This window comes from Chrysemys picta, chromosome 8 (genome assembly GCF_011386835.1).
Source record: "Chrysemys picta bellii isolate R12L10 chromosome 8, ASM1138683v2, whole genome shotgun sequence".
NCBI classification, from domain to species: domain Eukaryota; kingdom Metazoa; phylum Chordata; order Testudines; family Emydidae; genus Chrysemys; species Chrysemys picta.
Window position 1 is genome coordinate 39,114,476 of NC_088798.1, and position 27,636 is coordinate 39,142,111.

Here is a 27,636-nt window from a genome sequence, read left to right on the forward strand (position 1 = left end):
GAAGCCTCTTAGAAAATTAAGAACAAATTAACTAGAATTCTTGGTTTTTAAGCAGGATTGGGGAGTACAAGTATCAGTGGTCTTGTGTTTTTATACGTGTGCTTCTTTATTAATGAAAACTATACTTGGGGAGAGAGAAAAAATCTTGTCATAAGAACTTCCATTTTTCTTCTACCGAATCAGAACAAATATTTCTATGTACATTAAAAATGACAAGGCAAATGTTTATTTCTCATGTTTAGCTGCTTACAAAATAAAGGCCAAGTGTAAAACAACAGCTCAAAATGTTAATATATCATTAGCTTCCTGAAAAATCATATAAGAAAAACAATTGCCTATGTACAACAACATCCTTACTTTGTGCATGTAGCTTTTGCTGATAACTAAGCAGTCAGAAAACCCAGCTACGTACCTACTGTAAACCTTCAGTTTGATCCTATTAAAGCTGTCATTAATGCTGAGATACATGAAATCAAATGTATTATTCATTCACACTGGCTAGAGTAATTGCAGCAAATGTTTTGGGTGTAAGCCAATTAAGATGGAAGCTCTGTATTCAGTGTAGAAATGGTCAAGATTGTCCAAATTGCTATGATAGACACATACATGTAATATGAAAAAGACAGAAGGAAAATCCATAGTTAGGAAGAATTCCAAGACATACTTATGAAGGACACTGGGCTGATCAGCAATCATTTAGTAATACGGTAAGTGATGTGGTTATTGAGACAGTTACATGTTGCATCCTTCGTGTAGAAGAAAATGTTAATGGGTCTTACAGGCTAGCTAGGACACAGGTGGATACGGTTTGAGAAAGGCTGGTGTGGGGAATGGAGACTGAAAGGAGAAGTGTTTGGGGGTGTGGTGCTGCCTCTTGGCATCTCAAGGGAAGATGGGACTGCTGAATGAGGGTTTTGGCTGCATTAAAGAACTGTTAAATTTGAAGACAACAGTATTGCAGAATATTAAGATAACAGTATGGTCAACCTACAGCCTTCAAAAATAATGAGTTAGCTCCCCCTCGCCAAATCATGAGCTTTTTTTAAAGCAGTGAATTTAGAGTTCTATTTTTTTTTATCTTAGGGATCATGTTTTCAAGCTTTTCTCTGCAACCTTGAGGGCTAGAAACTTACTTTAAAAAAAAAAAAGAAAGTTGACATTCTCACACAAATAACAGGACTTCAAGAGACAGAGCTTTAAGAAAAACAGCAAATATTTCAAAAGTTGGAATAAAATCATGATTGTTGGCAACACTGACACAATGAGGTCCCATTTCATTCATTCAAATATTCCTGAAGCTACAATTTTATAGGTAGGTTTGACAGGATTAGATTTTTATTGGTAAAGTCAGTAAATGTCAATTTCATTGTACACACAGAAACTGATGGAAAATATATCCATCAATAATCAAAATGTGTGGATAGGTAAACAAAGAAAAGTGCTGCTTGAGAACTTAGAGTTAGATTTAAAGATACTCTGTATATTTTGATATATGATGTTTGCAATTTCTGTAAATCATGTAAATCTTTAAACCATGATTTGAGGACTTCAGTAACACAGTCAGAGGTTAGGGGTCTATTATAGAGTGGGTGAGTGAGGTTCTGTGGCCCACAATGTGAAGAAGGTCAGATTAGATGATCATGATGGTTCTTTCTGGCCTTAGTCTCTGAATCTAAAAGCTATAAAGTTTTAACTTTTTGAATCTCAACTTTTACTGTCATTAAATAATTATTGTCTGATCTCCCTAATTTCTCTCAACTGTGAAATTGCAAAATGGTAAAAATTGAAAAAAATGCTTAAAAATAAATATTGACATTATCTGTCAAAATTACAAAAAAATTAGAATTGAATTCTGCCAAGCCTGTTATAGGTTTGAACTAATTAGTTTAGAAACACAAACATACCCACAAACAAATTACTGAACATCTGAACAGAACCTATTACCTTTCTGGACATCCTTAACTTCAGTGCAGTTTTTAGAGTAATTATAAAATTGATTTCAACAACGATAGCTGTAGAATTATTTGCATAGGTTTATTTAGAATTTTTTCTAGGGAGCCCATTTTACCTCTAGATTTATCACTCTGATAACACAACCCTACATTCATTTTCGCAATCAGGTCTTTTTCTAAAACATGAATGTTTTACATGGTTTTCTTGTGATAAGAATTACATTGGTACCAGCTGGTATTTACACCAAAGGGAGGTGTCCTGGTTTAGATAAGACACTCTTAGGGTATATCTCTTGACTCAAGCTCCTTAGAGTTACAATCTGTTTATTATAGTAATTAAACTTCTATTAAATATTTTTTTTACAAAGCACAAATTTCAATAACCAATATATATTTTAACACAACACAAAAGAAAACAGTATAAGGTTAAAGCAAGGTAAAGTTAAATAAATATGGATTTATGGCTAAGGAGGAATTATCTACCTGAAATTTGCTTGTCTTTGGGAGACAAGGTAGAAGTCTCCTGCAATTTCTTTAACCTGCCTGAACATTTTATAACATAACTAACTAAAATACACAAAGCACCCTGGTTGCAACATACCTGTAGCTATATCTTAATATTCAATAAAGGCACAAACAAGTTTGTAACAACTAATATTAAAAAGAAGTTACAGTAATTTTATTAATATCACTTTTGTTTCAGTATTGAGGTCTCTTTCCACTGAGTATAGGACTTTTGCTTTATTATTAGTAATACATCTAAGTTTATATTGCGGTTCTACATTTATACAAAAAGCACAAGGGATACAGAAATCCTGGGGAAGGTATTACATTAATGTATTGTGTTGTAACAAACTTGTCCGTATTATAGGTGGACAAGGTAGTAGAGCAATCTAATCACAAGCTTTCAGCTTGGAAGACCTGAGGTCTTAGTTCACAAGCAAAACTAGTGTGAAAATCTTATTAAACTAGCCCCTAGTAGAAATTTGTTACATCCCATTACGGGGTTAAGAGAGATCAAGTTTGAGAATCAAGTTTTATAACACCTACTTGCATTGTGTTATGGCTTTGGTCAAGACAGGCTCTGATTCTGCCAAGATGTGCAACTCCCTGCTTGTTCATAGTGGCATACTGCTCTGTCCCTCTCTTGTGGTGGTTAGGCCAACTAGAGATTGATAAGCCTGCTACAGCCTTGGCTAAGAGACATGTGTCTTTTAGCTCATGCACTAGAGGCTCATTCATTAAGCTTCAGAGGTCCCAGGTTTCATTGCAATCGGACTATTCATTGTGTGTAAAATTAAGCATGCATGTAAAGTTTTCATAGGACCAGGGACAATATCATCATATGATGGAAATATTTTCCCCTTAAGAGTAGTAGTACCTAGAAGTCAGCACATCCCTGTTACATTTCATGGGCCTTTTAAGATTTTTAGAGATGTGATATACAAAGGTCACTGAGATATTGGGAGAGTTCCCTAGAATAAGCAGTGTTTTTAAGGAATCCTGTTACTGTGTTTTTAAGGGCCTGGCACCAAGAGCCTTGCAGAGTGCGTGGGGCAAGGCTCTATCTCCCCACCAATTAGTATGAATTTAGTAAGGGGAACAGCATATATATGCTGCCTCTTCCCTCACCACAAGGTAGACATCAGCAGGAGAAGGTTGTCTGTGGGAGTCTCTAAGCTGGAAAACTAATTGGGCAAAAGGGGCCAGCTGAAGGTGGAGCTGGTTAAGGCCCTACAGCTGGCCTAAATCACATCTCCACTCTGATGGAGAAAAGCTCTGGAAACTCCTGTCTTGAGGAGTGAGTCTCTGCAGTCTTCCACCACAACTCCTGTCCTGTGGAGTGAGCTAGCTGCCCAACTGTACCCTGAGCTCTACAGAAGAGAACTGGATAGACAGTTCTTTGAAAGAGGGAGAAACTGCCTGCCTGAATCAGCCTTGGTTCCTAGAGAAGGGCTGGGGGAAATGAGGTGGGGTCTCTGGGGAAACCTCTGCCTCACTCCTTAAGGCAGGGGGATTATCTGAAATACAGCCCAGCTTTGAGTCAGCTCCTCTATAGCTAGCTGGGAAAAAGCTAAGAGAAGCTGCAGCTCCATGGCAGGAAAAAGCAGTGCTTATAGATCTGTGGAGAGTGCTGACAAGCAGGGAAAGATAGGTGCAGCACAGGGAAGTGGCAAGTGATTGAAGGATGAGTGTTCAGCTGTTTAAAACAGGGTCCCTGGGCTGGCTTCTGCTATCCCTGCCTGATAACAAGAAGGGAAGTACAGGCTTCATGGGTAAAAGAGCCCTAGAATGATGAGACCCAGCTGGAGGCTGAGGGCCTGGCAAAGAAGCCAATAGACTGAATTTTTCCTTTTTTGAGGGGGGGGGGGGGAATTCTTTCCTTAACCTGAGAAGGGGACTAGACTGTGAGGGACCTTGCTGCAGGGCTAGGACACTTAAGTGTTTAACCAGGAGAAGATGTGCTAGAACCCCTGGAATGGCATATGCTGAAATGAGGTGGGGTCTCTGATGGTGAGTATGCACTATAAGATATCATTGAAATTTATAGTAATCTATCATTCTCCAGCATTTGATCCTGCCTCATGGACTAAACATTTCTAGTTAATTGTTAGAAAATGTATAGTAATATTTAACTAATTTTTACAGTAAAAAAAACTACTAAGACTTCATTTTTATGAGGAAAACTTAAACATACATATTAATGTAAGAATGTTTAATTACCACAGAAAAATATACCTGAAACCTAACTAAAAATTCAAGAAGTAGAGAAACACTATAAAAGGAAGTATACAAATGTTTACTGTCTGAAACAGCAGGGGCGAAGAAAAGTGATCTCTCTAGTCAATGCCAATATAGTTGTTTTTCTTACAAGCTTATTTGCTCTTGTGAAATCTTATTGAAAATGTTATACATAAGCACAGTACATAAATCTCATTCCTTGGATGTGTCTAAAAAGGCTTACCTAACAGCTCAGTAGATTGACAGTGAACTGCCAAAGGTAAAAACAGTTTTTGAAGCCTGTCCAAAATATAATTAATATAAATCCCAAATGATTATGTGGGAGGAAACAAAACAACACCATTAATATGGGAAATACATTACCTAAAATAGTCTGTTTTTTGTATTGTCCGTTTTAATGGTTGCATACTCATAAAGGAAATATATTTTCAGTTTAAGACACTACTGAGATGACAGTTTCTGAAGAAGGTTTATTGCTGACTGTCCTTTAGGGGAAGATGGGGCTTTTAGTGAAATATGCATAAATAGCATTTTGGATATGTGACACACATAATCATACCTGTCCTGAGAGGCCAGGTATGAAAATTCTACTATTCAGAATAATTAAGTTCACCTCCCTAGCCTTATTTCTCATTAATTCAATATTCTTTTATAAAATAAGCTCCCACAACAGCTTTAGTAATCAACCTCTCAGATTTATGTGCTATTTTTATGCTAGTATTGTTTTATAAGACAAGGTCCTTGATCTATTGCCAGGTAACTGTTTCAGTCTTTTCCAGAACCGTGTTAATCCTGCACATTAATTTATTTTTAATTGAGTAACTTCATTATTCGGAAAATCCCTCTTGTGATACTTATGAAAACATTGCCAGATATTTTATACAAGCAATTATTTCAATATAATCACATTCTGTGCACTCTTTTCCCCCCCCCCCCCCCCACTCTTTCCCTTTCTATATTAAAAAAAAAAGGCTTTTTGAAGGTCTGATTCAGGTAGAAATGAAAAAGAAACACTCTGGGGCAGTTAAATTGGCATAGTGCTCCTGTCCAGTAAAAATGGCTAGCTGAAAGGTTTCAGCTAACCAGAGAACTCACTGTTATAAAGATAATATTAACAAAGGTATAAAGCTTACATTATAATAAATAGGGGTATTGAAGTCTAAGAGAATGTTCAGAACGTTGATCTACCAGCAGGCTCCGTTTTGAGGCCTGAGTGTGTAGAACACTAAACCTAATGTGAAACTTCTTCAGAAGCATATGAGAAAGTTATTACCTTTGTGTAGGAGAAGAAATAAGTTAGTGGACCCTGAAACAGGTTCTCTTAAATGTCATTGTATTGAGAGCAACTGTAACAGGTACAAATGATCCTGTAGTGAATGTAAATAATGACTACAATACATGGTTTTTACCAGGTGAAGTCAAGGGAGTATTGGAGAGGGAAGCAATGCAATGGTTTAGCTGCCTTTTTTGGTCCAAATTTTTGTTTGTCTGAATGTTGATGTACTTTCCCCAGCTTTCCTCATTTTGCTTGTTGCAAATACCAATTGCATTCTCACTGGTTTTCTCTGAGGTGTGGAGTTGTATGTGCAGACCATTGTTTATAGAGTTGGGGTTAATTACATAACTGAGTGTCCACTGACCAAATATTCCATTGTGTACTGACATATTAATACAAATGAATATCACTTTTACTGTGAGTGATAAGTACACTTTGACTTGCATGTCATTATTTTTTTTTTCCTATGGACTTCCCATGACCGTGCCTCTGATGTGCAATGTAAACACTCAATGATGTAAATAATTCATTTGTTTAGGATCTAACTTATTCAGGGTTGGGAAGGAATTTCCCCCAGGTCAGATTAGCAGGATATTTGTGTGTGTGTGTGTCTTCCTTTGCAGCATGGGCAGTTATGTGCTAGGATCATCTGCGTATATCTCACTAAGCTAATTCCCTGCCATTTCTTGAGCCTGGGGCATTGGTGCACCTTGGTCCCTCCTCTTCTTCCAGTAATGCACAATGGTTAAGTCTTTTGAGGGCTGTAATATTTGATCCAATTCTGGTTGTTGGGCTTGGTGTGGGGGTGGTGAGTAAGAGGTCAGACTGGATGAGCCTCAGATCCCTTCTTGCTCTGGAGACTACGATTAAGGTTCTCAATCTTTTTCAGTCAAATATTCAGTTTTGTATTTGTATTTCAGGAGAAATACTGTTCCTACTACAAAGGTGCTATACTATATCCAATTAGATAAAATGTTTGAACAATGAAGCAATCCATGTTCTTTGTTTTTGCCTCACCTAGTTATGTTCAATTTTATTTAAAAAAATATACATCATCTTTGTTCTCGGAGACAGAGCACTGTACTGTGTATTTGCCTCAAGTGTTTCTCCACAATTAATTACATACAAGTCTATTCTAAAATTTTAGATGCTTCCTTTCAAGCTTTTGTTAATATACTGATTACAGCTAAGCATATCAGTTCACCAGAAAACTGTCAAACAAAGGTTACCCATCAATTCAGAGGATCATGACATTTGTGCCCACACTGCTTTCAGAGATAAAGGAGTGCAGGAAACCATCCATACTTCAAATACAGCCATGTTACAGAACCTGAAGGCAACACCGTTGTTCTGTAACCTAGTTGCAGTGTGGCTCAAATTTATTTCACATTGGAACTAACTGCTATGTAAACAGGACAAAATCTTGGTAATGTTAATCACATTCAAAGCTTTAACCTGATTGCAAAACTCGTTCAGGTACCCTGCCATCATTAGCTTCCCTTCCTCTGACACTTGTGCTGTCTGGCTGCTGTGTTGAGTTGCAGAGGAGTAGTTAATGTCACTTCAAGCAGCATTAATTCAAGTTTTTTTTTTTTCTTTTTTTCTTTTTCTTTCCAGAACTGAATCCATGTTGGATTGGGAACAGTTTTGACTCCTTCCTCCCCTTCTTTGGTCTGACTATACCAATTTCCCCATATGGGATATCTGTACTGAGTTTGTGTGTAAAGGCAGACAGTAAGGGTTTGGTAAGGAGGGGGAATTGCAGCATACCTTTTCTCTTTATCCTTATTTCCCTGTGATCAACATGGTCTTGCGTCCTTCCAGGCCATGCTGTGTAGTGAAGTATATAGACCTCGTTAGCAGTTGGATATTGAGTTAGAAAGATCATTACCCAGACCCACTAACCTGCAATGATTAAGAGGATGGAAAACAGGAACACTGAATTTGAGCTTTTGCTGTGAATCAGAACTTTTATCCCTACAATTTAGTGGATTGGAAAAAAGATTCCTAGACCCTTCAGCATTTAACATAGTGAATACCAGTGCACCTTGGTCAACTGATGGAACTTTCCAGAACAATCTGTGGTGCTGGTCACTCGCTGTTCTGAGTCATCATTTCTGTTGGCAGTGCCTCTGTGTACATTACTTCAGAAAATAGCAATTCACCATGGGGAATGCTGGGGGTTAGAAGTGTTTGGGAGAGATGTAGTTTTTATGTCAGAGACTGATGGGAATAGCACTTCTCAGTGCCCTTGCTATGGTTTATCTTCTTAACTTAGCACTGTATAATAAGCAATATGTGTATATATACATTGGCAAAAACAAAGCAAAAGGCCATTCTGTCGAAAGAAGGTTAAGATTTAGTATGCCAATAGAAATGCTAGAATTAAAGTGGCCTGTGAAAATTTAATTTAGTCTTGTGCATTTGAATTTTGATATTCTTTAACTGCATGATCACATACTTCTCCCCCATGGGACTCCTGCCCTATGCAGTACACAGAGTGGATGGGGCTGACTGAGCAGCTATTAAAGGCAGGTCTACATTTAAAATGCTGCAGTGCGCAGCTGCAGTGCTTCAGTGAAGATGCTAGTATGTTGACAGGAGAGCTGCTTCTGTTGGCGTAGTTAATCCATCTCTGTGAGAGCTGGTAGCTATGTTGATGGGAGAAACCCTCCCATCCACATAATGCTTTCTGCACCGGGGTTAGGTTGGTATAACTGCGTCACTCAGGTGTGTGGCTTTTTCACACCCTTGAGCATCATAGTTAGAACAATCTTAATTTACAGTGTAGACCTCGCCAAAATATTTGTTTTATCCTCACTATTCAGTGTGTGGCCCCATGCCTTATTTCTGGGATTGGCATGCGGCCCGTCAGAGAAATCCACTGGTGGGCCGGGCCAGTTTGTTTACCTGCAACGTCTGCAGGTTCGGCTGATCACAGTTCCCATTGGCCACGGTTTGCCGTTCCAGGCCAATGGGGGCTGCGGGAAGCAACGGCCAGAACATCCTTCGGCCTATGCTGCTTCCCATAGCCCCCACTGGCCTGGAACGATGGGAAGCGGCATAGGCCAAAGGATGTTCTGGCCGCTGCTTCCCGCAGCCCCCATTGGCCTGGAACAGCAAACCGTGGCCAGTGGGAGCTGTGATTGGCCGAAACTGCGGACGCTGCATGTAAACAAACTGGCCTGGCCCGCCAGCGGATTTCCCTGACAGGCCGCATGCCAAAGGTTGCCGATCCCTGACTTATTCAGTGCACACTATTCAAACCTTACTCTGAGGACAGAATTATTAACTTCCTCTTTGGTTTTCCTGTGCTGCTCATCACTACAGTGTCTGAGTGTTTCACAAACAGTAATGAATTTAATTTTTGTAACCCTTTTTGTGAGGGAAGGAGGTGGTATTATCCCTGTTTTACAGATGGGGTACTGAGGCACAAAGATTAAGGTCAAAAGTATCCACTAAGTCTGGACGCCCAAATAGAGATGTCTAGAACCTGTTTTTTTCAGAGTATTGGCATTGTATAGCACTTTATCTATTCAAAGCAGGCTCCCATTACTTCAGTTACAGCTGGTAGTGCTCAGCACTTCTGCCAATCATGCCAAAGGGATCTGGAGGCCAAATTAGGCTGCTGGGTAAGAGACTGAAGTCCAGAACCTCCATGGTGGCATTCTCTGAATACTTCTAGTTCCATATGCGGGGCCAGTTAGGCAGAACTGCAGAATCTCAATGTATGGATGGTTTAGGGAGGAAGAGTTTAGGATTATTAGGAGTTGGGGAATCTCTTGGGAAAGGAGTCTGTATGGGAAGGATGGGTTCCACCTAAGCCAAAAGAGAACCAGATTGCTGGGATGTAAAATTAAAAAGGTTGTAGAGGAAGCTTTTAAACTAAGGGCTGGGGAAAAGCTGACCGGTATGGAAGAGCACATGGTTCAGACAGACATCCCTTAGGGGAGGATCTATTAATGGTTATTTTCTATTCTCTTCTCCTCTAGTAAGGAGAAGAGTTTGAATGTTGATAGAATAATAGAACTGGAAGGGACCTCGAGAGGTCATCTAGTCCAGTCCCCTGCATTTGTGGCAGGACAGAGTAGGAGATGAAGAGAAACACTCAAACAAAAGAGTCAGTGACAAATGCTATAAGTGCTTGTATATGACAAATTATAGAACTCTAAATATTAAGGTGGGTGAAAAGTGTTATTTACCACTTCATACAACACAAGAACCAGAGGTCACCCAATGAAACTAATAAGCAGCAGGTTTAAAACAAACAGAAGGAAATACTACATCACACAATGTCCAGTCAACCTGTAGAACTCATTGCCAGGCAAAACTGTACCAGGATTGAATTAGATAAGTTCATGGAGGATAGCTCCATCAATGGCTATTAACCAAGATGGTCAGGGATGCAACCCCATGCTCTGGGTGTCCCTAGAATCTGATTGCCAAAAGCTGGTAGTGGATGACAGGAGATGGATCACTTGATTGCCTGTTCTGTTCATTCCCTCTGAAGCATCTGGCATTGGCCACTGTCAGAAGGCCAGATACTGGGCTAGATGGTCCAAAGATCTGACCCAGTAAGGCTCTTTTTATGTAAGATGGGCACCCAGAAAAGTAGAAACAGATAGTGACCACCTGTGATAATGTTTGACTTGGCCAGCACTAAACAAGAATTCTGTTGGAGATAGGATTAGAATCTAGTTATCCAGAGCAGCATTCAACAACCCATCTGCCCTGTGTCCTTGTCCTGTCTCCACCTATGCCAGGCTCCTGTTCCAGTCTTATTGCCCAGCCAATCAGTCTCCCACTTTGGGCTCCCCATCGCAGTCCCAGCTTTCCTCCAACCTAGCTACCAGCCCTTTCCCCAGGCTCCTCAATCCAGTATCCCTCTCAGGCTCTCTGTTCAGTCAGTCCCAGTTTCCTTTCAAACCCCTCTGTCCAATCACTCCTCATCTTTTACTCAGTCTCTCTTTTTCCCACTGGATCCAATCTTCTGGCCCAGGCAGTCCAATTCTCCCCCAGAAGCCTCTTTCTTCTATCTAGTCCCTTCTCCAGCCACCTGCCTATTCTAGCTCCAACACTGCCACTGTGCCTAAATCCTGAACTGGAGGATGGATAGCAGGGCCCTTGTCTCTGTGCTTGCTAACAGAGATGCTAATGATTTAGGGAAAGTATGTTGTGATTACTGTTATATGCCCCTTGTTTTCTTCTTACCTGAGTGTTTCTCATTATTTCATTGCAAACTTGATTCTGTGTTGATCATTTAATTAGTTTGTATATGCAATATAGCTCTTGTTTAATTTAACTGTCAACATAAGAGTGCACTTTACTTTGCATGGTTTGGATGCAGCTAAAAATAAATGCACCTAAAAATTTAAGTGATCTTTGGGTTGAAAATGAGATGTTTCAAATTGTTTGTTCTGATTATTTTAACTGAATGCTAAATTAGACTACTCTGAAATTTGAGATTCAGGCAGTCAGTAACTGGTATCCAAATCAGATGCACCTCTTCCTCCAACATTCTGGTAATGCCTCCGTCCCTATTAAAGATATCCTGTCCAGCATGTGAAGAGAAGACAGACATCATTTCTACACTGATGTTGTCACAGAAGCAGTGAAACACATTCTAGAGAATGGTAACACCTTCATTAAATTATTAACCAATGAGGAACCACTCCCTGAACCATCCAATGGGACTATTCCAGTATGGAATTTAACTGGGTGCACCTATGACCCTAGGTGTTAGAAATATGAGATTGACTATGGGGCAATGCCTGCAGAACCTGCAGGGAGTCAGTTTCAACTCATTCCCCTCATCCATTTAGGAGAGATGAGATGAGGGGAGCTCACTCTGACATGCACAGTAAAACTTACTCTTCCAACTCTGTATATGTGGGCATAGTATTTATTCATTGGACTCAAAAAAGGCATCTAGCAAACATGGGGGACTCTTGGCAGGCTTTCCCAATTCAGCTGGACTAGGTGCCCGCCCCCTCCATCTACTCTGTGGCAGACTGTTTCCATTCCCCACTGTTGATCATTGTTCACTCTGGGAGAAAGATTTATGTATACCGAATAGGGTTAGTCTCATCAATATGTCTTAATGAAAAGTTTTCAGGCCACTTCCCTGGTGTTATGTTGGTCTGTTTGGAGATGCTTTCATGACCTGTCTGGCGAGGAATATCAAATGGGCACAGAAGAAAGTGAAACAGGAAATTAGTTAGTATATTATCTTGAAAGGAGTGCAGTGATCTCCCATCGGAGAATTATTTAACCTCGCCAGAACTGTCTAGAGAGGACAGTCTAACCTATAAAATAGGGTGTTGGATATTTTCTTGGAGGACCTCAAGTGATGGGTGGATTCTTTTCTAGCCGCCTGGCAGGGTGGAATTGGACATGGAAGCTGATTGTAGTTATCTCCTGTGGTAGGTTCCATTCTGGTGGATGGGTTAAGAAAAGGTCTAATGTAAGGTCCCTATAATGCAATGGGCATAAGGCCTCTGCAATACAATAGAATCTGTGATTGGATAATTAATTAGCACACTCTAAATTCACAATAAATGGCTTTGGTGATAAATTTAGGCTATTCTGCTCATGGAATATCCATAGGAAGATTAAAATCCTTTGAATTTTTCTATAATGAAAAATTTAATTCTAAATATATTTTCAAATACCTTTGCTTGATATTCAAAATTTGAGCTGTGTTGCTTAGTTGTAAGAGGTCAGATTAGACAATAGCATGTGTTTTTAGTACCCTGTTTGGATGAGAATGCAAACAATTCCACATGACTCTTTGAGTGTGCATATTTAAATTTTCAGTTTTCAGGAATACTTTAATCTGCAGCTCCTGGAAAATATAGTATTCTTTATCTACTGCTGTTGGGGTGATTTTTCAACATCTGTTTACCCTTCCATAATGACATCACTTCTGAAAACTTTCCCTTACTATTTATTTCTGTGGTGAAGTTTAACTTCATGTGATCTTGGTGGCCAGAGAACTGTTTTTCAAAGTGCATGGTTCCACTATTTTTTTAAATTAATATCTTCCTGACCTTTCACTCTCAGGGCTGAGAGTTTTAATATCCCATCTATTCTGATCACTCAGACAGACAAGGTTACTAAATTCCATAGGGGTTTAGACAGTTTATTTCTCTTGCTTAATTGATTGAGGAACTACATTTTGGATCCAAAATGTAGATTTTAAAAATTACTTATTCAGGTGCCCAGAGAGATTGCTGTGCTGCATCACGTGACCTCTCAGGGGGGCTTCATTTGTGTGTGTGCAATATTCATCCTGTTCTATAATTAATAACAGGACTATCCTCTGCCTTTAATTTTTAAATCTATTCTCTTTCTAGTGTCAGGGACTGCACATGCTCACATTTAATAGGTCTTAATTGATGTCTAAAAACAGCTAACTAGATTGTGAATCATTCATGGGCAGTCCCAATGAAGTCAATTATTTAAATCTTAGTTTATTTCCAAATTTAGCTTCTTTTTCCCCTTGTAAACATAGCACTTCAAATGCTGTAGGTATAGATGAGCAAGTTAATTCCTTACTCAGCCTTTTTAATGTACAGTCACAATTAGACCAAAGTTTGCTCTAGACAGTATGTGATATAGTTTGTGTGTGTGGGGGGGGGGAGGGGGGGGAGATAATTTCATGGTGCAGTTAAACCTCTTTATTACATGTTTTTCCCCAAATTACATTTCTATGTATTATGTCATTTAGACATGTACTACTGTATCTGTCCTGTGCTACACTTGAAATCAAAACTCTCTTGGTACTGAGACACTTTCAGTCCAACAGGCCTGCAAATTCTTATGATAATAAGCATCTAAAATTGACTGAAATAAGCTTTTGGCCTGATTATTTATTTTATTTGAGGATTGCTAAATATCATGCAGATTCCATTCACTTCAGTGGGAGATATGGGTCCTCAGCCACTTGCTACTACAACCAGATTTCAATAAAGCAGAAAATCTCAGTTCCTTCAAAGGAAGCCGCCTTTGTGGTCTCCATTTGTGTGCACATGCTAATGGAATCTTTATCAAGTCCAAATGTCATCTGATAGCTCTGGAGATGAGCTCTAGAAGTCTCATAGAAGGGCTCAGAATGTTTCCCTCATAGCCATAATTTTATTTAAGGCATCTGAAATTTCACCCCCAAACTTCTGTAGCCTGGGACAATCCTAGAATATATTAATAAGATTTTGAGTGAAGTAACACCTTCAACAAGCATCTTCATCAGATTTACCCACTTGAGGTACTAAATTTGATAAGGGGGAGTAACTTTTTACGGTGAACTAACTGAAATAGTTTTAGCTACTTAAAAATATTGAGACTATTCTGAACAGTGAATTCTTCATTATATTTGATCTTCCCATTTGCAGCACATGTCAGAGAAGGAGGTAGCCACTTGATTTGTGTATAGGCTTTCATGATCTAAATATGAAATCCTGGCCCAACTCAAGTTGATGACAAATTCCATTGGCTTCAATAGGGCCAGGATATTTCACCCATAGTGTGTGTTTGGTTTATTTTATTTATATATATATATATATATATATATGTATGTATGTAACTGGTATGACTCTGAGTGAGGGGCGGCCCATCCATATAGGTGAACTAGGTGGTCGCTTAGGGTGCCAAGTTAAATGAGGCACCAAATTTGAGGGGAAAAAATGAAAGAAAAAAAAATGAAAAGGGGGGGGTGGAAATAAAGATGTCATTATTTCAATTCCCATGTGCAGGAATTATAGTTCATTTCTCTACATTTCTGAGAATTTATTAATATGTCAAATCTTTTATTTGCTGCAAAAAATAAATTTTAGCAATATTTTTTTTCAATTTGTGACGTAGGGTTAAGATGACCCAATTCTGATAAGCAATAACTCATCCACAATTAAACATATCCACCAGCGGCAAGAGCTGCAATGCGTGTGACACCTAACTTGAATATACATTAAGGTCGCATAGCTGGAAATTCATGTAGAGCGGAGATATTGTGAGTTGATACATGTCAAATGGTCATTTTAACATACATCGCAGGTAGAGGGTTAAGAATTGAGCGAATACTGTGGAAAATTGTTTCTTGGTGCCAAAGACTAAAGAATGTCTTTCAACATTATAAATCCAAAATGTGAGTATCTTTAAGCGTTATTAAACCTTAGCGTTATTATCGGGCTGTATAATTATGAACTTTTCTTTGTTATAACTGGTTCACAAGTAATTAATGTCTATAAAAGAAAAGTAACAGCATTAATGCTTAGACTACGAAAGAGATGACATTACAGTCCAAGCAGGTAACTATGAGGAAGGGGATTACTGTCCCGATAACCGGTGTCGGGTTATAACATCAAAACATCATTTTGTTTCCATATAAATGCTGTAATTAACTGTTTTAATAGGTAATTGAGTGTATGTTACTAATATTGAACCTTTAAGCAGTGAAAAGACATGTTGGAATGGCTGCAACATGACTTAAATCACTAACCATGTGGTGCATCAGCCATCCTTAACGCTATAATGCTTGCAGTCGGGAGCACAGTACATAATATTCAAATGCCCCATAGCAGAAAGAAGAAAAAGAAAACTCTCTGGAGCTGAGTATCATAAACAAAAGGCTGAGAAGGAAAAGGACCAAGCAAAGCAGCAGGGATCCTTCCTGAAATATCTTCTCTTTAATCCAAATAAAGATGGATGCAGTTCACAACATCCAGATGAAGGAATTTTACTTGGAGAGGAGGTTAGCTTACATCTGCCTGGAAGCAGTTTGGAACATCAAGATGAAGGTATATTACTTTGAGATGAGAGTAGCTCACATCCAGAAAAAAGCAGTTTGGAAACTCAATGATGGAAACTTACTTCTAGATGAAGGCAGCTCACAGCATCTGACTAATCTGGAAATGGAGAAAATTTATTCACCTTCAGAGAGACATGCAAAAATTGAAGTAAATGAAGTAGAAGGAAGAAAGGATGAAGAAGTTACAAACAAACAAATTACTCTATGGGGACCCAGCTTCATGGCCCAGATGTGATGAGTGTGCAACAAATTCTTGTGGAACATGGACCCAAACAAGTTCATGAATTTCCCTTCCCTAAGGATGGAAATAAAGGAAAATGGGGAAGAAATTCATTGAAACTGGTTACAGTAGTCAGTGTCGAAGGACTCCAAGTTTTGCTTTTGCTGCAAGTTGTTCAGAAATCAAACAATTGGTACATCACTTACTGAAAATGGTTTGAATGACAGGAAAAACAGATCTTCAATTCTCTCTTCACATGAAAGAAGTACAAAACATTTGGAAAGTTTTCAAAATTGGAAAGAACTTGAATTACAATTGAAAAAAGGAAAAACTATTGATGAGGAAAGAAGAATATTGGCAACAAATATTGGAGTATCTGATTGGTTTAGTGAGGTCTCAGTGGGTACAATTTAGCATTCAGTGGCTATGGTAGAAATGAAAATTATACACTCCAGGTAATGGAACCTTTTTTAAAATGTGTTGAATACCTAGCTTTGTTTGATCCAGTCATGGAGGAGCATCTAAATAAAATAACTGATTCAAATACTACCAAATGCCATTAAAAAGAAAATTGTAGAAGCTGCCCATTCTACAAAATAATTTTCAATAATACTGGACTGTACACCAGATGTGAGTCATGTTGAATAAATGATAATTCGTTTTGTGGATATGGAAAAGTCTGCAGATGAAGTTCTAGTTCTTTTCTTTCAGGTAACTGCCCCGCTACATAGAGCTACATCCAAGACTTTCATCAGAGCCTTTAAAAAAACTGAAGGAATAAAGGAATTGGTTGAGCATGGGAAGAAGAACAGTAAGTTTAAAGTTGTATTGAAACAGATTGTTTCAGCCACTTGCCTTGTCTCATCTTACTCCATATAAAGTATTCCTGGAAACTAATGATATTGGACTGGGCTCTGTACTTTGCCAGAATATTGAGAGGAAATGAGTAATCATTTGGTCACACTTGTTACCTGTAGAGAAGAACTACGCTCCATCTAAAAGGAATGTCTAATAGTCCTATGCACAGTGGAGAGGTCTAGCAGAGGCCATCTTCCTCTGCCCCCCCCCCCCCCCCCTGGCATTTCCCACCATTTGTCAGATTCTCTTCTGGCAGAAATGGAGAAAGTACAGCTGCTATGGTAAACTTTTTTTGGTGGGGGACATAGTGTAGACAAGGTCATAGAGAGACTATTTGAAAGAAATAGTACTTATTGTGGTAATAGACCGCCATGCTCTATAAGAGTAATTTAATCATCCCTCCCATCTCCCCCTTAGAATTTCATATGCAGGGCTTATTTCAGGTGGGGGGGGGAGGGGAAGCTAGGTACAGCATTTCTATGGCTTTAGAATAGTGTGGAGGGTAAGGAAGTCAACATGAACAGAGGGCTCTCCCCAAATATTCCCCATTTCGCTTACACACATCCAGAGCCATAGAATCCATTCAAAGATAGCTTTCTACAACTTTTCTCATTTGCCAGGGTTCTGCACATGGGTATGTTATATGCCATCAGCTAATTCTTTGGGGATAAATTGGTTAAATTAATGCAAAGCTCCTCAAATTCTACAACTTGCACTTAATAAGGACATTAATAACTTACATGCAGTGTGATCATTAAAATCTATACTTTGTTTATACTATTGCCTTTGCAAAGAATCAGGGCCGCCCAGGAGGGGGGCAAATGGGGCAATTTGCCCCAGGTCCCGGGCCCTACAGGGCCCCCCATGAGAATATAATATTGGAACTTTTTTTTATGGAAGGGGCCCCTGCAATTGCTTTGCCCCAGGCCCCCTGAATCCTCTGGGCAGCCCTGCAAAGAATTCACACTTGCCTCAGAATTCTTTATATTAGGCAATGCTGCAAATATTTACTTGCAAAGGCAAAAGTGGTAAAGATTTTAACGAAAGCCCATGGAACATTACACACTCCATAACACAAGATCACATCAGCTATCTGAAAAGAATCTTGTTGAAAAGTGTACTGTTAGAATGAATAAAGACTGCTTGATGACTATTCAGCATATCTCTTAAAGCTACTTTGAATTTACTTGCATTATTTTTATTTTGATTGTTTCTTCCTCCACCTCCCTCCCCACCTGCCCGAATGTCACCTCGATGGAGCTAATTAAAGTGTCCACCATAATGAAATTAATAGTGACTCAGTGTTACTTTTGCTCATCAGAAGTCAAAGGTAGCAAAACATTAATATAAGTCAGCATCAACACCCACTAGCAAAGTCAGCACTACATATTTCTTTATACTAAGTTAATATGATTTTTTTTCCTGGCAGTGACTTCGTTCCCCATAGTTGTGGACTGCATGAGGTGTAGTCAGTAAGACACCATTTATGGCATGCCTAATGGATTAGTAGTGAATGATTCCTTTTTATTACTATGGGCATATCGAGAGCCACCTGAAGCTGGGTGTCATTTCAGTTAAGCATGTCGTTTACACCTTTTGCAGCACATTACAAATAATCCTATAATATAGATACTCTGCAGGCGCCACTTTCCAAAAGTAAATGACTTGACATGTTTAAATTCATGGCAAAAGTCACTGTTTTATTCTAAGTTAATAAAGAGGCTGTTTTTGTCCTTGATGGTGGGGAGAAATATAATTCCCATTACCACAAAGTGCCTGCAAAACTTTACTTTGTGAAATTAAGCTATTTTTAGCGATGGTGGCTCAAGACAAAAACTTTGATTCCAATGGACCTGTCATTGAGCTGGTTATAGTTAACTAAGAACGTGATCAGGAATAAAATCTGTTTGAATAATGTAGTAGAAAAAGAGAGCCCGAGACATGAGGCCTAGAATAAGGGGCTTGTTGTAAGGCCTGAACTAAAGTATATAAAAGAGAGGGTGTCACTGAGCCGGTCCATTGTAACAGGTTACATGTCTTAGTATCCCAGTAGAGTATATGGGATGATATTACTGTGCTTCATTGGCAGTAAACCTGGCTGAGTGCCTTTGCCACTGAACTGAGTCTGTGGTTTTCTTGGGCAGCTTGATTGAGGTTTGCTGGGCCAGCTATCTTGGCAGAGCCTGTATAGCACACAGAAAAAACACACACAGCCAACAGCTGATGACAAATATCTTGTACACTTACTTTTTAAAATACTCAGTTTCTAAGCACTCTAGTTAAAACATGGTGTTTATAATGGAAAGGCACAAAACAGTAATGTACTCTAAGTGCTGCTATATTATAATTTACATAGGATGTCGCACAGCCTGGTGTGCTAGTATGAAATTGTCCTGCACACTTTGGTACTACACCTACCAAAATACCCTGTAGCTAATTCCTTCCCAACCCCAAACCTGCAGATTAACTTTAACTGTGGGTACCACTTCATGAAACACCATAACTATGTAACTAATCCCACTTATATTCTATGCCACCATTTAAAAATCCATTATCCAGCTCAGAATTCTCATTATCTTATCAAGATACTCAGTGCCTAAAGACAAACAACTTATGCAAAACAGAAATGTCTTTGTTTATATAACTTTCCAAAGAGTATGGTACACTGTCCATTGCTGTGTGGCCATGGAATGAATGACCTAGAGATGTAATGCATAGATACAAAGTGTAGTCAAATAGGAACCTCTCCTTGCATTTTTGACTAGAAAATCAAGTTTTTTGGTAGACTCTGCAGTCATCAGTTTGGTACATTTGTTTATCTTTCTATAACTTAGATTAGCACACAGGTATGTAGATGTAAAGCTATCCACTATTGCCTTTTTAAATACTGACATTACTTTGAAACACAATTCAAAAGGTACTGTGTGCTGGCAACAACTATCCCTCTAAGTCCCAACAAATGATAGAGATGAATATAGGATTTAAATGCAGATACTTAATGGGAAGTTATGTAATTATCAATACTTTGCATTGTTATAGGACTTTTCATCATAGTACCCAAAGTCCTTTACAGCATTATTATCCCCGTTTTGTAGACCAGGAAACTGAAATACCTATTCAGAATTTTTTATGCCATCTTTAAAAAAATTAATTAATTCCCTCCTTCCACTAACAAAATAATTTTAAAGTACACCTTGCCCTGCCTGGAGTACTCTGTCCCTGCCCATACCCTAGGGAGACACTGGGCGTCCCCAGGTCCAAACAGGTATAAAACATGTTTCATACAACATACTACAGTAGCCCAAGGAGGAGATACATTTACTGGATTTTCCCATAATGTTGGGCCTGCAATTTAAGCTTAGGTGACTGCATACCTTTAATCAATATAGAAAATAATGTAACAATGCTATTTAGGGCACTTTAGACACTTCTGTAATGTGAATACTTTCATGTACACCTGGGAAACAATTCTTTATGCCACAACCTAGTTTAAAAAGAACACTAGATATTTTCCAACTCACGTTTATCGTATTCAGTGTTCAAGCCTCATCTTAAACAAATCATAGAGTAAGATCACTGAACTAATCTAAAGTCTTTGAAATCAAATGGAAAAGCTCCCACCGACTTCACTGGGCTTTGGATCCGGCCCTATGTAGATTAATATTAAAATACAAAAAGGACCTGATTTAATTGCTTCTGATAAAAAGATTACTCCCTTATGTGATTGCTATTGACAATGCAAATTGATGATTCAAGTGCCATTAGTTAATCTGTGGCAGAGTAAACACATTTTATATTTGAGGAGATTTCTAAAGGCACAAAGGGCAGTTAAAAGCACCAATCTCCCACTGTATACACCTACCATAAAAGGCTGCCAGTCCTTTGCATGTATTTAAGAAAGTAACATATTTCAGTGACATGCCATGGAAAATTAACTAATCATGTATAATTTGACATCCTATATCCTTGAGCTGTCTGTGCTATCTCACTCTTGTCTGCCATATTGGTATAATTGTAACTGGAACCAGACATCCACATGACTGTCCAAGTTTGAGTTTTGTTTCTCTCATTGCTCTTGCTTAACATTAATAAGTTTACCTCCCAAAGACTACAATAATGCATCCTTGTGACTAACAAATATATTTTCCCTAATTAGCAAATCTTCAAGGAATATAAAGTTTACACAAGATATTAAAACATCCATTTTATTATTGCCCTTTGTAGGCAGACCTTTTAAAAAAGCATAGCATTGTATTGACATTTTACATGGCACTTTACAGTTAGGGAGACTGCCCAAAATTATTTAAGAAATGTACATATCAGAACAAGGGAAGCTAGAGGTGAAGGTCAGCTTGTCCATTCTACTTCCAATGCAGAATTGTTTCCTATAACTTTAGTCATCTTCATTTTGGAGTCCATTTTTAAATGAATCAAGTAATGTGGCATCTACCACTGCCTTTGGAAGACTGTCCCAAGATCTAGTAGATCTCCATATAAATAAGGAAACTTTTGCTTGTATTCTTTTAGCTAACTTCACCTCTACTTTTTTCTATAGCATATTTTACTTGTAAAATGTTTTACTTGTACCTGGCTTTTATTTGTAAATGCTTCTTATTCCCCTTAATATTGCCATCTTTATCTCCACCACAATCTAGGATGACTAACAGCATCAGGATCAAAACCAAAATGTACAGAGAGCAAATCAGGAGCTATTGTGCAAAGCTGGCTTAGACCTTTCATTTGTAATCCCCTTATTATGATGCTACTTTGTGCCCTTCTTCCTCCCTGCACAGTGTTGGAGCAGCCTGAGGGCTGCTGTAATGAATACCAGCCTATTTTAGCCACAAGCAGCCAGAAATGTAGCCCAGGATCAGATTAATGTAGGGGAACCAAGTTAGCCCCATTTTCCTGCTACTCTGGCAACAAGTTGGGTGTATTGTGTACAAACCACTACATTGGCTGTACCCCATGGCAGGATCACCCTTGCACTGTAGTGATCCTCCATCAATCATTCCACAGGCTTTGCAATCATGGTGGTTTTGTGCAGAGTAGCCACACTGCAGTCAGGTATCTACCCCTCAATGTACTCTAAGGAAACTTCCATATCTGACAGTCACACATACGCTTTTTCAATTATAAATATTTTATTAGCAATTCAATAGCCAAGTAAATTATTGTAGGATAGTAGAGATCACCCTACAGGCTTAACCTTTTAAGATTAATTAACACTATTATCTAGACAATAACTCTTTTCCCATTTAAAAAAAATCCATGGACCTACATAGCTAACTTAATACAAATCCTCCATTCACGGTTACTGGAACCTCTGTTTAAACAAGAATGAGACCTTTGCAGACAAGAGACCCACAAATAACTATGTCAGGCATGTTTATTTAAAAGTTACTGGTGCAAAACTTCACTCCCCCTTTTCTGAATAGAATAAAAGTTGAATTTTGAGAAATGCAAGTAGTTTCTTGCTTTAATTGAGTCTGCAACCATGGAAGTCTCCTGCTTAATTTTATCTGTTCTACTCTCTGCATTCTAGATTTGTAACTACTTGCCGGCATCAAAAAGAGTAAACCTTGTCAGAGCAAAAATTCTCTGGACTTTTCTACTGGGGTAGATTCACAAAGTAGTGAATCTTCCAAAGTATCCGTGTTTCGCATAAACATCTGGGTACCTCAGAAGTAGTCAAATTCTACCCCATCTTCGCTCATCCCCTCCGTGAGTTGACACCTCTTCAAAGACTCTGGGGACATCAGGACCCCACCTGACTGAGGTGGGGAGGAGAAAAGCTGTGCTCCTGAGGGATGGAGCCAACCCCTATGAGAAAAGAGACTGCCCTGGTGAGTACCAGGGCAAGGATTAGACCCAGATCTTCAGAACTGCTGGATACCATTAACATCAGCAACTATAATTTGAACTCTGGACATTTTTTTTATCTGCTGATTTGTCATTCTCTTCCTCAGTCTTCCCTAACTTCTGTGCTCTTCACACTAAAGCAAGGAGTGCTAGCACTGAATAATTAAATGTTTATACAGTTTTGACATACATCCAACACTACTGAAATTGCAGATTGTTCTCTGCTGTAGTCTGCAGCTCTTCTGAGCAGACACTGAGGTCTGGAAAATCCTCCTTCCCTACTACATGTGTATATTTTGTCGTCATACTGTTGTTCTAAGAGTTTATCATAGAATATCATGGTTGGAAGGGACCTCAGGAGGTCATCTAGTCCAATCCCTTGCTCAAAGCAGGACCAATTCCCAACTAAATCATCCCAGCCAGGGCTTTGTCAAGCCTGACCTTAAAAACCTCTAAGGAAGGAGATTCCACCACCTCCCTAGGTAACCCATTCCAGTGCTTCACCACCCTCCTAATGAAGAAGTTTTTCCTAATATCCAACCTAAACCTCCCACATTGCAACTTGAGACCATTACTCCTTGTTCTGTCATCAGGTATCACTGAGAACAGTCTAGATTCATCCTCTTTGGAACCCTCTTTCAGGTAGTTGAAAGCAGCTATCAAATCCCCCCTCATTCTTCTCTTCTGCAGACTAAACAATCCCAGTTCCCTCAGCCTCTCCTCACAAGTCATGTGCTCCAGCCTCCTAATCATTTTTGTTGCCCTCTGCTGGAATCTTTCCAATTTTTTCACGTCCTTCTTGTAGTGTGGGACACAAAACTGGACACAGTACTCCAGATGAGGCCTCACCAATGTCGAATAGAGGGGAATGATCACGTCCCTCAATCTGCTGGCAATGACCCTACTTATACAGTCCAAAATGCCATTAGCCTTCTTGGCAACAAGGGCACACTGTTGACTCATAGCTTCTCGTCCACTGTAACCCCTAGGTCCTTTTCTGCAGAATGGCTTCCTAGCCATTCGGTCCCTAGTCTGTAACAGTGAATGTGATTCTTCCATCCTAAGTGTAGGACTCCTGCACTTGTCCTTGTTGAACCTCATCAGGTTTTTTTTTTTTTTTTGGCCCAATCCTCTCATTTGTCTAGGTCCCTCTGTATCCTATCCCTACCCTCCAGCGTATCTACCATTCCTCCCAGTTTAGTGTCATCTGCAAACTTGCTGAGAGTGTAGTCCATACCATCTTCCAGATCATTAATGAAGATATTGAACAAAACCGGCCCCAGGACCAAACCTTGAGGCACTCCGCTTGAAACTGGCTGCCAACTAAACATGGCACCGTTGATCACTACCCGTTGAGCCCGACGATCTAGCCAGCTTTCTATCCACCTTACAGTCCATTCATCCAGCCCATACTTCTTTAACTTGCTTGCAAGAATACTGTGGGAGACTGTATCAAAAGCTTTGCTAAAGTCAAGGAATAACGCATGCACTGCTTTCCCCTCATCCACTGACCCAGTTATCTCCTCATAGAAGGCAATTAGGTTAGTCAGGCATGACTTGCCCTTGGTGAATCCATGCTGACTGTTCCTGATCACTTTCCTCTTCTCTAAGTGCTTCAGAATTGATTCCTTGAGGACCTGCTCCATGATTTTTTCCAGGGACTGAAGTGAGGCTGACTGGCCTGTAGTTCTCCGGATCCTCCTTCTTCCCTTTTTTAAAGATGGGCACTACATTAGCCTTTTTCCAGTCATCCGGGATCTCTCACAATCGCCATGAGTTTTCAAAGATAATGGCCAATGGTTCTGCAGTCACATCCACCAACTCCTTTAGTACTCTCAGATGCAGCGCATCTGGCCCCATGGAGTTGTGCTCATCCAGTTTTTCTAAATAGTCCCGAACCACTTCTTTCTCCACAGAGGGCTGGTCACCTTCTCCCCTATATTGTGCTGCCCGGTGCAGCAGTCTGGGAGCTGACCTTGTTTGTGATGACAGAGGCAAAAAAATCATTGAGTACATTAGCTTTTTCCACATCCTCGGTCACTAGGTTGCCTCCCTCATTCAGTAAGGGGCCCACTCTTTCCTTGACTTCTTGTTGCTAACATACCTGAAGAAACCCTTCTTGTTACTCTTAACATCTCTTGCTAGCTGCAGCGCCAAATGTGATTTGGCCTTCCTGATTTCACTCCTGCATGCCTGAGCAATATTTTTATACTCCTCCTTGGTCATTTGGACAATCTTCCACTTCTTGTAAGCTTCTTTTTTGCATTTAAGATCAGAAATGATTTTCCTGTTAAGCCAAGCTGGTCACGTGCCATATTTACTGTTTTCTACACATCGGGATGGTTTTTTCCTGCAGCCTCAATAAGGATTCTTTAAAATACAGCCAGCTCTCCTGGACCCCTTTGCCCTTTGTTATTCTCGCAGGGAATCCTGCCCATCAGTTCCCTGAGGGAGTCAGTCTGCTTTTCTGAAGTCCAGGGTCTGTATTCTGCTGCTCTCTTTTGTGTCAGGATCCTAAACTCTACCATATCATGGTCACTGCCTCCCAGGTTCCCATCCACTTTTGCTTCCCCTACTAATTCTTCCCAGTTTGTGAGCAGCAGCAGGTCTAGAAGAGCTCTGCCCCTAGTTGGTTCCTCCAGCAATTGCACCAGGAAGTTGTCCCCTACACTTTCCAAAAACTTACTGGATTGTCTGTGCACTGCTGTATTGCTCTCCCAGCAGATATCAGGGTGATTTAAAGTCTCCCATGAGAACCAGGGCCTCTGATCTATTAACTTCTGCTAGTTGCCGGAAGAAAGCCTCATCCCCCTGGTCTGGTGGTCTATAGCAGACTCCCACCACGACATCACCCTTGTTGTTCACACTTCTAAACTTAATCCAGAGAGACTCAGGTTTTTCTGCAGTTTCATACCGGAGCTCTGAGCAGTCATACTCCTCTCTTACATACAATGCAACTCCTGTAGTCTTCACTTGAACAACAGAACCACTCTGCAAACTTCATTATATAAAATAGTTGATCAGATTTGCTAAAGCCAAATAAATAAGATGAAGACTACAGCAGTAGTTTCACAGAGTAGAATGCTAAACAGCCAAATTTATTCACTTTAAGAAAATCTCTTAAGGATTCCTTCTGCCCCCCTTCCTCCCCCCCCCCCCCCAAAAAAAAAAAAAACCCACCACCACCAAACAAAAAACAACCACATCCTCACTGAGCAGCATTGGCTCTACTGGTTTCTACCCATTGCTATGGGGACAGTTCATAAGAGTGCATCAAAGCACTTAAGTTTTTCTAGTGTTGTCAACAACACTACTCTAAACCTACTAGTACAATTGTCTGCTCACGTGGAAGAGACTGCAGCATTGCGGGCCTTAATCCATAGAGGATGACATCAGAATGAGGGGGCTGGGGCAAATGTCAGAAGCATGTGAGTAGAGCAGAGAGCAAAATTTTTCAGACCAACAGTTCATTTGCCAAAAAAGTAATTTCAGTTCATCCAAAAATATTAGGAATTTCATATGCATTCACTGAATAGTTTTAGCTTCCCTTTAAAAACAAAAAAACCCACACATTTGGGTTGAATTCAGAAGTGGACTTCACGCACACTATTCACAAAATAGCTAGAAGAGGTCATGCCTGCTTTGTAATATTTGGCCAAGTGGTTAGGGCACTTTCCTGGAAGGTGGGGAATCTTCAATTTTCCCTTCTGCTTGGTGAAATTTTTCCTCAGATTTGTCAGAACTGCCAGCAAATTTAAAAAAAAAAATCAGCTCTTTGCCCAGCTCTACATGTGCCTAAGGCTGGTTAGGAAACCATTCCATTTTGCAAAAATGGGGTCAAGATTTCAATATGTTTGTTTGTAACAAAAAGGACCGTTTGAAATTTTCCACTGGGGGGGGGGAACATGAGAGGGAGAACCATTCCAGAATAAACAATAGCATGGTGGTTATGGCACTCAGCTGACATGGGAGGCGACCTCTGATTCAGAGCAGAGACTTGAACCTGTCTCCCCCACAGTTTAGCAAGTGCCCTAATGCCAAGCCTATAAAATGTAAATCTTCCCCAGTCTTTTCTGGTTTTGACCAGGAATTCCACCCTTAACCTGAGAAACATTTTTGATGCTTTTTATCAAAACCAATACACTTCCATGTTACACTCCAGTTTCAATAAAATGGCATTTCTTGACAGAAAAAAGTTTTGTCGGATGTTTGTCAGCTGTGCATCTGAGGTATTAAAAGCCTCTAAATAACAAATGGCTTTTGGTGAACAACTAAGATGATGCTTAATGTGAGACACCATAATGTGATGTTTTAACACTAATATTCACTAATCTCTTGTTATCTGGCTGTACAATATAGCTGGTTGTATGTATGTTGTGTTACTGTAACCAGTGATGCATTTTAAAATGCTTCTTGTAAATGAGCCTCTTTAATTGCGAGGAAGCAAGGAGGGCCAGTTATAGTAAACTATGCTGGATTGTGTTACATTTTATGAGGCATTTTATTTTATGTAAGTGATGAGCTTGTTTAGACTACAAGTTGGATTGAAGCTGAGATCCCAGAAGAGAAGCTAATTTTATTATTGGAATAGAAATGTTCTGAAGAGTTTAATGGATATTTTGGAGAATAAGGCATTAGTGTCTGGAAATGGATACTGTGTGCCATGATGATGATGATTAGCACACTAAGTGGCAACAGCCATGGAAATCAATGCCAGGGCAGGGCCTGAAGCGTAGCCCCTTCCTCTGTGTGGTTCTGCAGGACTTGCAAGCCAAGGGCACATCCTTCTTAAGATGGCTGCTTTGATCAATCCCATCCCATCTTCTGGGTGACAGAAGTGGCTGGTGAATACTATTGATTCCACTGAATTTTTTGTGCAAACCCCTTTTAGCACAACCGCTCTCCACAACTCCTTTCACCTCAG

General features: G+C 39.6%; 1 long non-coding RNA gene across 1 annotated transcript; it reads left to right on the forward strand.

Moving 5' to 3' along the window:
- Positions 1 to 3,610: 3,610 nt before the first annotated feature.
- Positions 3,611 to 23,729, forward strand: LOC135973288 (uncharacterized). The gene is made up of 3 exons (XR_010590098.1): positions 3,611 to 4,466; positions 16,704 to 16,803; positions 22,396 to 23,729. It is a non-coding gene; the product is annotated as an uncharacterized LOC135973288 (long non-coding RNA).
- The last annotated feature ends 3,907 nt before the right edge of the window (positions 23,730 to 27,636 follow it).